At 44.6% G+C, this 19,407-nt stretch overlaps 1 protein-coding gene across 2 annotated transcripts in view; it reads right to left on the bottom strand.

Moving 5' to 3' along the window:
* Positions 1-19,407, bottom strand: part of sh3pxd2aa (SH3 and PX domains 2Aa) — a 187,358-nt gene that overhangs the window by 94,810 nt on the left and 73,141 nt on the right. The gene's annotated exons all lie outside the window — the stretch shown is intronic.

The following is a 19,407-nucleotide window of genomic DNA, read 5'->3' as shown; positions in this document are numbered from 1 at the left end:
CGTTGGGGCCGCCTCACGGGGTGTCCATGATCTGGACCCGACTCTGACTGACTGACTGACTGACCGGGAGCTTCAAGGACGGTGAGAGAGAGACGGACGGAAGGAAAGAAAGAAAGAGGAGAAGCGGAGGAGAGAGGGGAGCTATGAGCCGGCCGGAGGTTGGAGGAGGACTGGGGGAGTGAAGTGAAGTGAGTGGAAGAATGGAGAAGTTTCAATCTGTGGAAAATCAACAGTGCAAAGGGTTGAGAGGAAAAGCCTCCCCTCTCTGCTGGGTTTGGTAGACTGCCGTTGGATTGGGGGGGGGGGGGGGGGGGGGTGACGAACACACCAATCATGGCAGTCGACACTGCTGGCCTTAAATAGAAACATATGAGTGGGCTAGGGGGAGAGAGACAGAGAGAGAGAGAGAAGGAAAGAAAAAGAGAGGGAGGCCGGGCCTATGTTTATGCGAAACAGAAGAAAGCATTTCAGTTCAACCTACTTTTCCTCTCTCTCTCTCTCTCTCTCTCTCTCTCACTCTCTCTCTCCCTCCTCTCCCTCCTCTCCCTCTCTCTCTCTCTCCCCCTCACGCAGTTTAACCTCTTCGCTGCCAGCGATGACTTCATTTTATAGCCAGGTTCACACAGTGCATGTTTTTTGATGTGTGTTGCAGACACACGCAGCTGACTGCCATGTTTTGTCAAAAAAAGAGATGCGCACGGCGAAGAGCTCATGATGAGGGGCTTTTCAGCTGATAATCAACTACGTCTTTCTGTCCTTCCAAAGCGTCCCACGTCGTACGACTTCCTATTTGGCCGATTATGGGGGTTGTTTGTGTCTCCCAGAGGGTTCTCAGCCTTTTCCGGATCGGAGGCCCGCTTGAAAATCTCCACGGCTGACCCCGTGGACCACCCATCTGACCACTTGTGTTAAGGGGTCAGATGGGTGGGCCGCAACATTCAAAACTCTATACGGCGTGTGCTTATAACCACACACCGCGTCTGTGGCCAACGCCTCTCGCCTATACAACAACTGCGGACTAGACCAAAATATATAACTCTATGGACTAGACTGCGATGGAGGCCCATCGTCTCAAGCGAACTTCAGTCACGTGAGACACCACCAAGCGAGCTAAAGCGAGCAAGTTGCCGTGTCGAACGTTGCGAAGTTCGATTGAGACGACTCAGGGCCGTTCGATTTGCAACCCGATAAACATAGAATAGTAAAAGTGCGTTTCCCCGACTGCCACTCATAGTGGCTACTGGCCAATCACAGCGCGTCCTTGCACAAGCCACATAGAGTTTGGAATGACGCGGGCGGGCCACGTGCATTCTCAGAGCAGGCTTACATTAACGATCAATCAATCGATTGTGTTCATGCTTGGATCAATGAAAGTGCCACATGCATTATTTTTAATTTTTCCCATGGTATTTAAAGAGAAAATAGAGAGTAATATAGCGGTAACATTATCAATACATGTGTTATTTTTTGGTTTTTCCAATTTTGGGGCCCACTTGCAATATCTCCACGGACCAATCTCTGATCTTTTTACCTACGTATCACATGGTTTTGTGTCTTTTTGAGACACATTTTCCTACTGGGGATTATTGCTGGGTTGTTTTTGCCTCTATCCGTAAGCATTTCCTAATCAGGAGAGAAGGGGGATAACCCCAGAAAACCACTGACAAACTAACATCAGGAGAGAAGGGGGATAACCCCAGAAAACCACTGACAAACTAACATCAGGAGAGAAGGGGGATAACCCCAGAAAACCACTGACAAACTAACATCAGGAGAGAAGGGGGATAACCCCAGAAAACCACTGACAAACTAACATCAGGAGAGAAGGGGGATAACACCAGAAAACCACTGACAAACTAACATCAGAAGAGAAGGGGGATAACCCCAGAAAACCACTGACAAACTAACATCAGAAGAGAAGGGGGATAACCCCAGAAAACCACTGACAAACTAACATCAGGAGAGAAGGGGGATAACCCCAGAAAACCACTGACAAACTAACATCAGGAGAGAAGGGGGATAACCCCAGAAAACCACTGACAAACTAACATCAGAAGAGAAGGGGGATAACCCCAGAAAACCACTGACAAACTAACATCAGAAGAGAAGGGGGATAACCCCAGAAAACCACTGACAAATCAGGAGAGAAGGGGGATAACCCCAGAAAACCACTGACAAACTAACATCAGAAGAGAAGGGGGATAACGCCAGAAAACCACTGACAAACTAACATCAGGAGAGAAGGGGGATAACACCAGAAAACCACTGACAAACTAACATCAGGAGAGAAGGGGGATAACCCCAGAAAACCACTGACAAATCAGGAGAGAAGGGGGATAACCCCAGAAAACCACTGACAAACTAACATCAGGAGAGAAGGGGGATAACCCCAGAAAACCACTGACAAATTAACATCAGGAGAGAAGGGGGATAACCCCAGAAAACCACTGACAAACTAACATCAGGAGAGAAGGGGGATAACCCCAGAAAACCACTGACAAACTAACATCAGGAGAGAAGGGGGATAACACCAGAAAACCACTGACAAACTAACATCAGGAGAGAAGGGGGATAACGCCAGAAAACCACTGACAAACTAACATCAGAAGAGAAGGGGGATAACACCAGAAAACCACTGACAAACTAACATCAGGAGAGAAGGGGGATAACGCCAGAAAACCACTGACAAACTAACATCAGGAGAGAAGGGGGATAACACCAGAAAACCACTGACAAACTAACATCAGGAGAGAAGGGGGATAACCCCAGAAAACCACTGACAAACTAACATCAGGAGAGAAGGGGGATAACCCCAGAAAACCACTGACAAACTAACATCAGGGGAGAAGGGGGATAATCCCAGAAAACCACTGACAAACTAACATCAGGAGAGAAGGGGGATAACCCCAGAAAACCACTGACAAACTAACATCAGAAGAGAAGGGGGATAACACCAGAAAACCACTGACAAACTAACATCAGGAGAGAAGGGGGATAACCCCAGAAAACCACTGACAAACTCATGGATTGATTCCTGGCCAGCGGGGGTCACGATTTCATCTCTGTCTGTTACTTTCCAAGATTCAAATAAAAAAATAGCAATAAATAGCAGATCCACAAGGTCAAAGTTTTTAGCTTGTATTATGTGCTTTTTTATATACTTTAAAAAACACAAAAAGTTTAAATATGGGCATAAGAGATTTGCTATAAGGCAATGATTTTCCACAGGGCTTCTTCTTACTTGGAGGCAAAACCTTTGGACATGAACTGATGCAAACGTCTTGATGTGAGAGTAAATGAAGATGAAAGCGTGCCGTGCAGTATGTTGGAGTCATCAAAATGGAGATCACATAGTCCATCCCGCTACTCTGGAAGAGTCAGCAAGCCGTGTGTGTGTGTGTGTGTGTGTGTGTGTGTGTGTGTGTGTGTGTGTGTGTGTGTGTGTGTGTGTGTGTGTGTGTGTGTGTGTGTGTGCGCGTGTGTGCGTGCACGTTCGTGTGTGTGGTGTCAACACATAAACCACTTAGACCCTATACAGTATTGTTGCTGTCGGGCCAAAACCTCTTAACTTTTAACATATTTCATAAATGAATAGGCCTAGCCCGCATACAAAAGTATCAAAAGTAGCAGATCAGCAAGCTCAAAATGGGGCGCAAAACGGCACATTTTGAGCTTGTAGATCTGAATCCTGGAAGCTTTTCCACCTGACAGAGACGATATGGTGAAAATAGCCAATCTACAAGCGCACGCCTAGATCTGCTAGTTTAGCAATTTTGTGGAAGAAAAGTGAATGTTGAGTGAATGTGTTTCTCATAGATAAAGAAAAGACAACCTGATTAGTTCTGATGGCAAGCAGGCGCGGGAACAGACACAAAAGTAAAATCATACTGTGCAATACAGATATAGACAGTTACCGCTTCTAACAAGGAAAAGGACATGGATTAGCGCTGTGTCAGCAAATTATTCTATTGTCCCCAATTACTGCAGTCAGCTTTTGTATCATTTAGTTAAAACAATTGGCCCTTGAACAATAATTATATTACTTTGGATACGTTTTGTCTGTGCTTTTGAAGGCTTGCTTCATTAAAATGAAAGTTTAAAAAAAAGGCTCTCCTCTCTTGTTCTAATCAGTAAAGGTTTCGGCCTAGAAAACCTCACGCTGCGTTTTTGCACAATTACATGGCAAGATAACAGCGTTTACTTATTTTCGGAGACAATTGGATGTCAGAAAACAGTTTTGGTTCTGTTCTGCTCAATTTAACAAAATTCCAAACCAAGTGATTCAGCATACCGTAGCCAACCTCTTCATGTGTTCCTTAATTGCTTCATTAAAAATCGCTTCAGAGGACAACATTGTGGAGGTGAATTGTGAAATCATATCAGCTAAAATTGTATAGTGTTCCAATTCCAGTTCCAATTTTGTCTGCTCATGTCTTTGTGTCATCACTTCCGATTTCGCTTGTTTATCGTGTATCCTGTGTGAGATCTCTCTCCCGATCCGATTACATTACAGGATCCACACCTGAAAATGCTAAAGTTGCGGGGCACCAATCAGGGTCCATATGCAAATATGGGCCGGGTTTATCATCAGAGGCATTGTTTTGAATTGGCCTCCAATCCACACAGAGAGTCCAGACTAATATCTATACGCAGTGACATTAGTCTAGCCATGCCAGGCTACCGCTACGGAACAAAGCCATGTAACTATCACTTATACTACCTTTAATACTTAAGCCCTAACCACACCAGAGGGTCGCCTTGCAACTCCTTGCAACATGCAACTACTTGCAACCATTAATGCAGTTGCAAGGAGTTGCATTGGTGTAGTTTGTTTTGTTGCAAGGAGTTGCGAGTAGTTGCAAGGACTTGCAGCTGGTGTGGTTTGGGCCTTAGACTGCGGCCGTATGCGCGCATAGCTTGCGTATAGCTTGCGCGGGGCTGGAATTGGGGAGATCAGTCTGTCTGATCAGCACAACGGACAACGCTGTAGTTTTCGAGTAAACAGCCAGAGAAGATGGTAATAACAGTAGTCTACGCATGCGCGGGCACGATACGTGCATGCAGGGATGAGCAAGGCGTTGCCTAGCAACCGGCTCAGGGTTTTTTGCGGTTTCAGATTCATATAAAGTAGGGATGCACGATTAATCGGTAGCATAATCGGAATTGGCCATATCGGCCATAAAAATGCCATATCGGTATCGGAATGGTCTCAAAACAATACAGATTATTTAATCAGTTTTCACCAGAAAGGGAATAAAAATGAAAAATAATTCTACATTGAATTTGTGTACTGATCTCATTCAGTAGTCATTCAGTTGTGAAAACAGACACTTGGAAAAGAGTATATGCTATTTATTGATTGATTGAATACATTATTAACAGGCTTTGGGCTACGCTCCTAGGGCATAGGCTTGGTTCCTTTGTTTTCCTCGGTATAATATCGGAATCGGTCAGAATAGGAGATTGGATATCAAATAATCGGAGATTGGATATCGGTCATAATTTCATAATCGTGCACCCCTAATATAAAGCGATCTAAAACGTATACATATGTCAATAGCAGACAACAGATGGCTATTAAAAAAACGTATACATACGAAACAGCAGACAATGTGTTAAAATAATCCAAGAAAACGTCTTAAATCCAAAATGAAGTATTTGTCCATAATGACATCAATATGAAGTATTTTCCCCTTATGACATCAACCAAACTAGCGACGCCAGGTTGAAAATGGTTAAATAGGCTGCCTTTAAAGTATGCATTAGAACAATGACATCCTCGCCAAGTTGTTAAATAAAAAGTAGGCCATTACAGTCAGAAGCACTAAGCATTAGAACATCTGTCTGGTGGAAACCTCATATGACCAAAACTGTTACTTTTGAGGATTCAAATAAATAAAACATATACTAGCAAAGAATAGCAGCATTGACAAGCTCAAAGGATATGCTATATTTTGGACACGTTCGTGTGACACTGCAGTGACCAGTGGTTCCCAAAAGTGGGGTCCGGGATACTTAGGAACCAAATGGATCCTTATGCGTCTGTAACTCAGAGAGTGTACAAATTGTATTTGTACACTCTCAGAGTTAAATTAACTTTGATTTTGCAATATACATCGGGGAAAATCACTGCTAGATCCGTATTAAAAACCTTCTATTATGGGGGTCCTTCGCATATATTTTCAGATGGGGTGTAATGAGTGTCGTTTTGGGGGATCCTCCTTGACATGACAAAGTGTGGGAACCCCTGAAGTAGGGTGTTCATTGGGGCATTAAGCTAGTTTACTAGTCGACTAGTAAATCCACTAGTCGACCTTGTTGGTACTAGTTGATAAGAAAAAAAAAAGTTTATTTTTTTATTTTTTTCCCCAATTTTGTAGGCCTCAAGATCAGGTAGATTATAGTTATAGTCACCATATAGTCACCACCGTTTTTCAATGTACAAATATTTATTAAAAATTATTTTTTTATTTTTTACATAATAGGTAGTTAAACAACTAGTCAACTAGTCGACTAGTAAACTAGGCAACTAGTAAAAATGACTAGAAGTGAATGCCCCACTTCATTCACAATGAAAACTCAAAAAGTCAGAACATGGAGATGAGAGGTTTCTGCACAGTACACATGCACTGTTCAAACAAACAGACCTGTACTGTAACCTCAGGGAGTGTTGGTTCCCCCTACAGCTATTCTGTCTCTGTGTCATTGTTTATGACCACACACCCCCATCAGGTGAAATACAGACAAGGATCTTTGCTTTGCAGAAAACATAGCAGGTCCTGTGTTCCAGGGAGCAGAACTGATGAAAGCTTTGGCCGTAAAGTAAGCACAGGTCCAACTGTTCACAAAACCCCAACGCCGTTCCCATGGAGACAAAGCCACATTTGTGTGTGCCAAAAATTGCGGAATACTAAGGAATCCTAAAGAACCTTCATAACCTATAGGCTTGGGGGGGGGGGGGGGGGGGATTAGCGTTTCTTTGTTATTCTTATAAACGTTGCCTTGACATATCAATGGTGCTAATGCAAGGAAACAATATATGTTTTTATAAACGTTGCCTTGACATATCAATGGTGCTAATGCAAGGAAACAATATATGTTTTTCTCCCCCCAGTGTTGCCCCAATTACAATTAAATGCCCTGGAGAACATTTCGTTGCCGTTGGGCAGAATACTCTTATCTCCATATTTCACTTTTGTAAATTGCAAATTAACGCCCTAACCAATCATACTACAGTCTCACACAAAAGCATCAAAAGTAGCCGATCCTCAAGCTCGAAACGCGGCACAAAGCGACTCGACTTGACTTTGCAGTACTGCTACTTTCGATATTTTGGAATTTCAATCCTGAAAAGTAACAGTTTTGAACGAAAGAGCTTTCCACCCAACAGCGAGGATTTGCTAAATGTTGGCAGATGGCCAACTGACTCTGGGCTTTTTTTTAATGTGTGTAACAGCGTGTGTTTATTTCTGCAGGGAAAATACAATTGATGCTGGAATGTTTATTTGCAACACTTTTTTTCACTGGCGCTCTCTCTCCTATTCTTTTCAGCTTGTGCTTCCTCGTGATCACGTAAGCTTGATGAGTTGTAGTTTGTGGCACGGTGGTGTTGCGTGCTGAAAACCACAAAAGGTCAAGGTCGCAAAGCGTCGTGAATGCATGTAGACTAGATCGGTTGCACACATCACCGCCGCTACACGACGCAGCGTAAATTAGGCCTCATCCTGCAAGACAGGAGTTGAGCAAGGTCACTGGCACTGAATATAGAAACTACTACTACTACAGAGCATGTGAGCGGCGTGGAGTGGGGAGAAAAGCCGCTCCTCGCTCCAGGGGGCTGTTGTTCCTCACACTCATTTGCTCATGTTGATCCCCTTCATTTGCACACCGTAGAGACTGATGCTACCGTATAGGTTGTTGCCGGTTTACCTGATGATCCCAGACATAGATCTATTGCTGAGGCACTACACTGTCTCTTTGATGTGATGTACAGTATGGGTCTGCTAAATATCTACATTGTACATTTTACACAAGTATGCAGACATTTTTAGTCAGGGTACCAAAGTTAAAAGTACTACAGTTTTCACGATTTGTCAAACCTTTTCGATTTTTTTCAAGCATAAAATATGACTAAATCGGTTTAAATCTGCATAGAAACTAAAGGTGACAAATAACTGTAGTGGAGTAAAAACTACAATATTTGCCTCTGACATGCAGTGGAGAGAAATAAAGTCATGAAAAGTGGAGATACTGTACTGAAGTCCAGTATGTTTTGTACCTCAAAATGGTGCTGTAGCTAGTCTTTGAATAAAATGTACTTCGTTACATTCCCAGCACCACTGGCGCTTACAGACGTTTGCAGCCAGAAGCCGTGTGTTAATGCAGACCAATATAAAGAGAGCCAGACTTGACACTTCATTTCAGCAGCAGGCAGTGAGCCCACATGCACACCTCTCCAGTCCATGCTCAGCATGGCACTGGGCCCTGGCTGCTCTGCTATGCCAGCCCAGGGTCCATAGAGATGGATGGATAGATTGCAGTCCAGCCAAAAATGTGCGAGGCTTGAGTTTGACCAGATGGATATCATATCGCTGCTGTCGGGGCAGAAACCTCTTATCTCCATAGTTTAATTTTTGTGGGGGTTTTTTTTACCCCGTAAATTAAAGACGTGTAAGGGTCAATTTGGTTCCTAACTATCACTAATTTAACTAAGGACCCCTGGGGGGTCCCCCAGACCCCCACTTTCAGAAACATTGTTATGTTTGATTGATTCAAGACTGTATTAACAGGTGTGATAACCAGTACAGGTAAAACTAAAGGATACACTGACACGAAGCTAGACAGGAACGCCCAAAAACGTCACATCCGGCTTTAGCCTGGGGTAAGACTTTTCTATGGCTGCCAATGCAACTTGGTCCAATCCTTAATCACATACGGACAAACATCTATGCCGATGCTATCTAACTTGCGGAGGTAGCGTGCCTTGTCCACGGGCAACAGATCTTTCAACGTATGGCATTGCAAATACGTTTGATAATCGCTACTCTGCTCAATATTGTTTTGAAAATGCCGCAAATTGCATTGCAGTGAACAAGAGCAAATCACAACTTCCCCCGGGGGTGGGCAGAGTCACAGCTTGACGTATGGTTCGTGTCAGTGTATATTACACAAAAGCGTTTGTTTCCCACTAGGCTGTTTAAAATGTAAATAATAATTAATAATTACGATTTGAAAAATCTTGTAGATTGGTCAAAAAAAACTAACAAAAAAACAACAACTTTTGAACAGTTTAGATTTTTTTTGCCCAACACAAATATTCTCTTTAAGGGGGTCCCTGGTAAAAACTCTTTTCAAATGGGGGTCTGCTGCCAAATACTGTACGTTTGGGGGTCCTTGATGTGAAAAAGGTTTTGAGAACAACTTGACCTATGAATCCAAAAAGACTGGCATGAGTCATGATGACTGAGAACTTTACATTTTCTAAGCCATGAGAAATAACTCGGAAAAGCTTCAGTGATTCAGGGGTTTGCAATTTGCTGTGAGGCTGCAGTGCGGCAGACGACACAAAAAGACACTTCACCTCTCCTCTGATAAGAGCCTATAAGGTACTATGAAAATAAAGCATCAGTCATCCATTTCCACTGAAGCTTGCAAAACACAACAAGCCGCTACGCACAGGACAAATAAATACTGTGCCGAGTGGAACTGGACATGGTTCTATAAAGCAGAGGTTCTCAACCTGTGGGTCTGGACCCCCATCTGATTTATTTGGAGTGTGGACCCCATATTTATGTCATGTTAAGGACCCCAACAATTATATGTAATTGGCCCCCATCTGAAAATATGTTGTTCCAGGGACCCCCCAGAAGCAAAGATTTGAGTTAAAAACTTTCGCCCTGAAAGAAAATATACAAATATTCAAAGATTTGTGCCACATGTTGACGATTTTTCAAAAATAGCAGATCTACAAGCTCGTAGCTTGTAGCTCGGTGCCGCGCTATGAGCTTGTAGATCTTGTAGATCCATATTTTGCATATATTACGTAAAATGAACGCCCTACTACATACTACAGATCCACAAGCTCGAAACACATCGAAAAGAATGTATTCCAGCACGAGGAGATCACCACAGTGTTAATGTTGATTACTGAGGACTAGTGTGTCTTTTTTTATATTGTTTGTGAGTGGAATGGAAATGAGTAATGTTGAAGCAGAGTTCTAGTAAGCAGAAGACAATGCAGGCAAAGCAGCCGAGTGTGAAGAGCTTTCAGTGTAAAAAGCAATAGGCGGAGGAACTCGTCAATATGCAGACGATACAGTGATTGTGGTTACAAAAATGCAATGGTCCATGCACGCACACGCACGCATGCACGCACGCACACGCACGCGCACACACACACACACACAGGGCTACCTGAAGCCTCTTTCCTCGGGCTGTCTGTAAAGCCGTACATCCATACTGCAGGCGGAAAGTGCGGAGGAGAGGAAACAAGGGAAGAGAAGAGGAGAGGAGAGGAAAGGAGAGGAGAGGAGAGGAGAGAAGGAAAGGAAACGGTTATTCAGTTTGTCATCATCCATGCAACATTACATGACATCATTGCCAGGCAGAAACCTTGTATCTCCATAGTTATTACATATTATGCTTTTTCATAATAAATTATTGCACTTATTTTATATTGTGCCATTACGAGAGTGCCGCAACAGCAGCACAAAAGGGCTGAATCTACCAGCTTGCAACTGCATTACATTTTTGGAAAATGTTAAATAATTATATTATTTTTGACACCTATAATGACATGCCCCAAATTAGCGATGCCAGGTTGAAAATAGGTTTATAAATGTATATATTTCTTTTACATTTACCGTACTAAAACGTAACGTTTATCAAACATACAAGGATTCTACACGACAGCGACGAACGATTATGATAACAACACAAAAGGTGTTGTTTTTCTTCTTGTACTGTATGTCCCGATCAGCAGCCAGCCCTGCATCATTATGCACTGAGCAGAACACAACACAACACAGAGAGAGAGAGAGAGAGAGAGAGAGAGAGAGAGAGAGAGAGAGAGACAGACAGACACTAATGGCTACATCAAAACACAATGTTTTTCCATGAACGCACAGCGCTTCCATCCCATCTGGGAGCCATACACACATGAGGAGAGAGAGAACACTACACAGCAGTGATGAGCATGGTGAGTGAATGGGGGGGATATGCATGGGAGAGATCAACATCATAATTCATGTCGGCCATGATAGCTGAGTGGTTAGTGAGCCCGCCGTGCAGGGGAAGCCCCAGGTACCATGGTGTCCGTGTGTTCCTGAGCAAGACTCTTAACCCCAAATTGCTCCCCGAGCCCCCCGGAATGGCTGATCACTGCTCCTATAGTTGTTATAGGATTGGTTAAAAAGCAGAGGACAAATTTCACATGTGCATAAAAAACATTACTATGTATATAATGTGACACAAATCTACAAGCTCACAGCGCCTTGCGCGGCGAGGTGTTGTGTGCTCGTAGATCGGCCAATGTTCCCGGCTAGAGGCGGCTACAGAGGCACCGCAAAAAAGGAAAAAGCAGGTCAAAAAAGAAAAGAAAAGGAAATGGGGAGGCTCTAAAACGATGATGATAATAACCTTGCACCAGTTCAGGAAGTAGCCAGCGGAGGTATTGCATAATAAGGCAGTGTTATGCTTACTGTACATGGTGGAAGTACAGTAGAGGTCCCCACACACCGAGCGCGTTTTTTTCGGATTTCTAGCGGCGTTTCTCCATCGGTTTTCCGAAAAACGCGTCCTGTGTGCAACCACCTTAAGGCTGCAGAAAGTGGCTATTAAAATAGCCAGAATACTGAGGAAGATTTGTGGAAAATGTGGAGTTATTTGGAGCATACATGTGCGAGGAGACCCTGGTATAGAGAGTATGCGCATGCTTAAAGTGAATGGCACATCGAGTGGCAAATCGAGTGGCAAAGCAACAGGCAAAGTGAGTTTAACATCGTTTAATGTTGTTTAATGCAATCAGTTTTTTGCCACTCTGTAGGCGTTCCTGCATAACTTCCTGGTTTGATGATGATGTCACGCGCATACCCTCTATAACGCTCCATAGCGAGCTGTTCAATTATGGTAGCAGGATGATGGCGTACTCGTCATGTTGATGAATTGAATACATGCATGGGACCACAAAGGAAATAAGTTCCCAGGACTTTTTTGTGTTATCCTTTCAACCTTAAATGTCTGACTGTACCACATGCTGTTTACATTTCTGACTAATGAAGCATTCGATCAATCAATCAATCAATCAATCAATCAATCAATCAACCAACCAAACAATCAATCAATCAATCAACCAATCAATCAAAACCTTGGGCAAAACGTCCAGTATTTGGGCAAAGAGACATACAGTACATACATGTATCCATTCCTCTCCTTTACTCCACACTACCATCATGTCTTTCTCATGTAATGAATTGGTTAAAATGATTGTGACGCTGTCACTCTATAATGAACACAGTTTGCAGGGGACCCCCTGGTACCCCCCAAGGACCCCTGGACCTCACTTTGAGTACCAATATGCTTTGCTTCTCATTGCCATGTCTTTGTCAGGACCCTCCAGGAATGTGTGTGTGTGTGTGTGTGTGGTGGGCGTTGGTCCTGGTCTGAAGGCTCTCCTTACACACCCCCCCCCCCCCCCCCACTCACCCCCCCAACCTTCCTTCACAAACCCCCCCCCCACCCACCCCCACCCTCCCAAAACAAGGAAATTAAACTCTATGAATCAGAGAAGGGAGGCTCAGGGGAGGATGATGAAGAAGATGAACATATAGCAGCTCACAGATGAAGGCATATGGCTTGGGAATGGTTGCCATGGTGTTACAAGTTAAACGCTGTTTTATTTTTATTTTTTTCACACTACACCATCATATGACCATCTATAAACTCATCTATAAACGCATCACAATGTGTTGTGAGCTTGTAGATCTGCTTTTTGTTGCAATTGTGTCAAATTCGGGCATATAGTGACATGCCTAAAATAAGGGACAACAGGTTGAAAGTTCTTAACACGAAGCCCGGCAGAAACGGCGAACACGGAGGGTTAAATTAGTACCCTAGCCCCAAGATGGAAAAAGAAAATCAAGAATTAAGTGCTGGTTTTCATAAAGTAGGATTTGTGTTTAAAAAAAACAACAGAAAGAAAAGATCAGAGCACTGAAAAATCTGAAGGAGAACATGTTTTGACCATGTTGGTCGAATAACACAACATTGAAGTGAGGGGCGCCTCACTTCGTTAAACAAACATCGTACTCCGTGTTTGTTTACAGTGTTCTAAACAAGCATTAAAAGTCCATAGACTTGACTGCCATATGACGTAATGCCAGAAAGCCAATGTGCACCACACACACACACACACACACACACACACACACACACACACACACACACACACACACACACACACACACACACACACACACACACACACACACACACACACACACACACACACACACACACACACACACACACAGACACACTCTATTGGGGAGACCTGATAGCCAAATGGTTCAGTCTGCATGCAAGCACTGCTACACCCTGGACCGACTTCAGCCACATTTCTCACTTCAACTCACTAATGGAGAACCCACACGCTTTCTCCAAACCGCCCCTATTTGCCCCGATCCAAGGGAACTTCCATCCCCACCTATTTGCCCCAGTACAGTCCAGGGGAACTTCCAACCGCACTCATTTGCCCCGGTACAGTTCAGTACATGGGGAACTTCCCACATGATGAACATGAACACGTTTCAGTGCCAGTTCATCCGCTTCGCTCATGAGGCCTTAATGACTCCACCAAATGCTCTGGAGCCATCCTCTCCTCTCGTTCTCTGCCCACTCCCATCCTCTCCTCTCGGTCTCTGCCCACTCCCACCGACAGCCTGCCCGTGCTCACGCCTTGCTTGTTTGTGTCAAACCGAACAACAGTGTGGGCGTAGTATTTGTGTACATTGGATCGGCACGGAGACATGGACAGAAAGACGTACACACAGTCATGCCAACTACTCTGCCTCGCTTGAACAGAAGGAGCTCAGCATGGCCAGTCGCATCAAGATGGGAATCTCGAAAAAGAAACTCATCCCTTTTGATCGAATCAAGCCGTCCAGTGACAGCTAGTGATGGCCAATTGAAAGCTTTTTGGCAGTATACACAACAAGCAGCTATGAATTATATAACTGTGAGAAACCTTTTAAACACCTATAGCACATGCTGCAATATTTCAATCAAGTACACTGATTCATCGGATGTTTCATAAGAGATAATTTCATGGTGACCATGTTTTCACTCCTGTCCGTCCGTCCATCCCTGCGTCCCTCCGTCCGTGTGTACTCTGTGTCTAGTTAATCTCCAGCACTGTTAGCCCTGATCTGTGTGAAACCTTGCACGCACCCCCGATTTTTGAGCGGTGACACACCGTCTCCAATGCCCAGAAATGTGTGCCTGTCCGTCCGTCCGTCCGTCCGTCCCTATGTCCGTCAGAGTAGGACCTTTGACCCCTGTCTAAGTAGGACCTTTGACCCCTGTCTAAGTAGGACCTATTGACCTTTGACCCCTGTCTAAGTAGGACCTATTGACCTTGCAGCTGCTTAAGTCAACAACTGTGCTAGGCTCCAAGGCACTACACACACTATAACACAGTATTATAACAAGCACTATGAAACTGCAACACACAGTAACTATAACAATACAAGTATAGTTCCACCGCTCAATCTTCTTTCAAGTCTTCTCTCTCCATTTTGGTGTTTTCTTCAAACACTTTTTGCTACTACTCTTCCTATAAGTCTCGCAGCTGGTCCTGGGTATATAGGCCACCCCGGCCCGCCAGTGGAGACCAGGCATGACTTGCAGCTGGTCCTGGGTATATAGGCAACCCCGGCCTGCCAGTGGAGACCAGGCATGACTTTGAATTTATTTCCCGAACACCATCAAACCACGAAGCATAAAACAGGGTCTTAAGAAGTTTTAGAAATATAGTGGTTCTGGACTGTAGCACTGCAGCAGAGTGGACAACTCCCCTCCGCTGTTTCATGTGAGATAATAAAAGTCCAATCCCCCTCTCTATCCACTAGAGCCTACAGGCTTTAGCGGATTGATGGAGGTCCCTGAGGGGGGGATAGAGACTGGTGCCCAGTCAGCCAGGGTCAGAGTCCGCTGACTAATGCACCTCCATGATTACTGGCAAGACACACTGAACATCTGATTGATATTACCATCCACTCTGTCTCTGCTACAGTACCTCCACCTCCCACACATGCACGCACGCACACACACACGCACACTCACACACACCTCCATATTTAAACTTTGTGTATTTCCATAAATTAACACCTTACTTGATCATACAAAAAATAAAAAAGCAAAGGGCACCGCTCCGTGGATTCGTCTATATCTGTATTCTGTACACACATATGATATATAGCTGCGGCTATAATGATTACATTCTGAACAGCTTAGAACAGAAGATTCACGAGGATACATGATGTATCAGATTAATCTTTTCGAGTCATCGGTGCATAATTCTTTCGCTTATTCAATTAATCTATGCAATTAACTTGGATGATGAAGCGTGTGCGCCTCATCTCACACTGACGGGACTGGTTGATAGCGATGGTGTAATAATGGTGAGTCTAATGTCTTTGTAGAGTACTACCGCATATATCACTGGCCTTCCATGAGGACCCCCTCTTAGCTGGGATATATCACTGTCCTTCCATGAGGACCCCCTCTTAGCTGGGATATATCACTGTCCCTCCATGAGGACCCCCTCTTAGCTGGGATATATCACTGTCCTTCCATGAGGACCCCCTCTTAGCTGGGATATATCACTGTCCTTCCATGAGGACCCCCTCTTAGCTGGGATATATCACTGTCCTTCCATGAGGACCCCCTCTTAGCTGGGATATATCACTGTCCTTCCATGAGGACCCCCTCTTAGCTGGGATATATCACTGTCCTTCCATGAGGACCCCCTCTTAGCTGGGATATATCACTGCCCTTCCATGAGGACCCCCCTCTTAGCTGGGATATATCACTGCCCTTCCATGAGGACCCCCCTCTTAGCTGGGATATATCACTGTCCTTCCATGAGGACCCCCTCTTAGCTGGGATATATCACTGTCCTTCCATGAGGACCACCTCTTAGCTGGGATATATCACTGGCCTTCCATGAGGACCCCCTCTTAGCTGGGATATATCACTGTCCTTCCATGAGGACCCCCTCTTAGCTGGGATATATCACTAACCCTTCCATGAGGACCCCCTCTTAGCTGGGATATATCACTAACCCTTCCATGAGGACCCCCTCTTAGCTGGGATATATCACTGTCCTTCCATGAGGACCCCCCTCTTAGCTGGGATATATCACTAACCCTTCCATGAGGACCCCATTTAAGCTGGGATATATCACTGTCCCTCCATGAGGACCCCCTCTTAGCTGGGATATATCACTGTCCTTCCATGAGGACCCCCTCTTAGCTGGGATATATCACTGTCCTTCCATGAGGACCCCCTCTTAGCTGGGATATATCACTGTCCTTCCATGAGGACCCCCTCTTAGCTGGGATATATCACTGTCCTTCCATGAGGACCCCCTCTTAGCTGGGATATATCACTGTCCTTCCATGAGGACCCCCTCTTAGCTGGGCTATATCACTGTCCTTCCATGAGGACCCCCCTCTTAGCTGGGATATATCACTAACCCTTCCATGAGGACCCCCCTCTTAGCTGGGATATATCACTGTCCTTCCATGAGGACCCCCTCTTAGCTGGGATATATCACTGCCCTTCCATGAGGACCCCCCTCTTATGTAGCTGGGATATATCACTGTCCTTCCATGAGGACCCCCTCTTAGCTGGGATATATCACTGTCCTTCCATGAGGACCCCCTCTTAGCTGGGATATATCACTGTCCTTCCATGAGGACCCCCTCTTAGCTGGGATATATCACTAACCCTTCCATGAGGACCCCCTCTTAGCTGGGATATCGTTGCTGTCGGGTAGTGTTGTTTTTGGCAGCAAATTTTAGTTTTAGTCATAGTCTCTTGAATAGTTTTAGTTTTTGTCACATTTTAGTCACCTGGAATGTTTTTGTGTTAGTCTAGTTTTAGTCGACTAAATATCATAACATTTTAGTCGACTAAATCTACAGTTGCTTTAGTCGAACAAAATGTGTTTAGGCGGGTCTTGATGCCGTCATAAAGACTGTTTTTACACTTGCTGAAAATAGCCGATCTACAAGCTTACAACGCGTCGCAGCGCGACGCGTTGTAAGCTTGTAGATCGGCTTGCAACCGCGGCATGCAACCGCGGCATGCAACCGCAAGTGTAAAATGACTTATACTGGATCTCTTGTCCACTAGTCCCTTCCTAACATTTTAGTCTAGTTTTTATTTGTTGACGAAATTGTCAGTATATTTAGTCTTAATTTTAGTCATTACACTTACAGCTTAGTTTTCATTTAGTTTCCGTTTAGTTTTCGTCAGTGGAAAAAGGTAGTCGAGTGTTGAGTCAAGCTCAAAGCGTGTGGCTTCGCACCGCGAAGCCACACGCTTTGAGCTTGACGATATGTTACTTTTGATCCTTTTGAGTTTGAATCCGGAAAAGTAACAGTTTTGGACATATGAGGTTTCCACCAGACAGAGGGCGATGTGATAATATCACACAATACACCATCCACCGTTCCTAAGTTATGGCTTAAGTGTAAAATGACAGCAAAGTCCGGTCATAAAGATTGATGGTAAAAGCTCATACTACATGAACCCAAACCTATATGTCTTGATTAACCACTTGAAACGGGGCAGTATTATGCTTGTCTTAAGTACCAGGTCTTATGACTTAACTTAAGACCTGGAGGCATGATCAAGGCCATTTGGCCACTCAGAATAGCCAAATGGCATTGACCACGCCTCCAGGTCTTAAGTTAAGTCATAAGACCTGGTACTTTAGACACGCATAATACTGCCCCCTGGAGTCTCTATTCTGGCAAAAAATAGCAGATCTACAAGCTCAAAATGCGCCGCAACGCACTGTGAGCTTGCAGACTGGTATAGAGAGGTCAACCAAGTATAGGGATAATGGTTATACTCAGCAGTCAAAAACAGTCACTGTCGGGTGTCCAAACCTGTTACTTTTCAGGATAAAAATTCAAAAATAGCAATAGTAGCAGCTCTGTCGCTTTGAGACGCATTTCGAGCTTGTTGATCTGCTACAAAAAAAACCCACAAAAATATGGAGATAAGAGGCTTCTGCCCGACAGCAACGATATACACGCACACATGCACGCACGTACAGTATGCACGCATGTACAGTATGCACGCACGCGCGCGCACATAGGATGGTTAATTCCTTTCAAGTTTGGATGATGACGCCACTCTTGCAACAGAGCCAAAACGTTTCCTCTCTCCTTCCAAAGCTGTGGGTCATTTTCCTAAACGTCTGCAATACCCTGCAATTAAGAGCCTAAGGACAGTGAGGAATGGCTTCTCTAAAGTCCTGCTTCCTAGCTTTGGATTGGGGCCGTCTTATTAGCCATCTGTGTTGTTATTCTAGGGACTTTAGTAGATTTGTGTTTTCAAAAGATCAGTTCCTTCTCAGGACATCACAAAGCCCCCCAGAATGCACACGCAAGCATACGCATGCACACACGCACACACACAGTAGTCACACACACAGATGACGGACGGATGGGGCACATGCACACGCGCATGCACGCACACACACTGTACACACACACACACAAGCATATGTACGGTACGTACGCAAAAACACGGCCACACTGACACAAAATTTACAAAACAGAGGGATCATTTTAAGAAGCGTGAGACTGACCCCTCTCAGGGTTACATCAACACTCAAACATCTAGTTTGTTGCAGTCACCACCAAACAGAACACACACAACACAAGGACACAACACTTGTCCTACTGACCTACTGTACCACTGAAACTACACCGCAAAATCCTCAGTGTTGATTCTAACCCCGCACAGTGGGTCCAAATCTCTCACACCCCCAGAGTTAAATTAACACTGGGTATTGTACTGTGGCTTACTGATAAATCACTGCTAACCAACATTGACGTGACAGTCGTGCAGGATAATACATTGCAGTATATAAACCGCCAAGCAAATCCTACCAATGTCAATCGACGTATACAAGCAACCCAGCATTGATTAGAGCAGCCAGCAAACACCCCCCCCCCCCCTTCTCCTTGTGGACACGCAAGGGTCAAACGTGACGGTTCGTGAGGACTTGAACGGAGAAAAGGATGGGAGCCATTTGCAGTGACAGACTCTCGTTGGCGGGCCTTGATGACAACATGCTGGCGAAGAATGGCCATTAGCGGTGACAAACGC

Source organism: Electrona antarctica (genome assembly GCF_951216825.1).
Source record: "Electrona antarctica genome assembly, chromosome: 4".
In the NCBI taxonomy this organism is placed as follows: Eukaryota; Metazoa; Chordata; class Actinopteri; order Myctophiformes; family Myctophidae; genus Electrona; species Electrona antarctica.
Note: the sequence above shows the minus strand (reverse complement) of the source record. Positions and strands in the feature narration are given on the sequence as shown.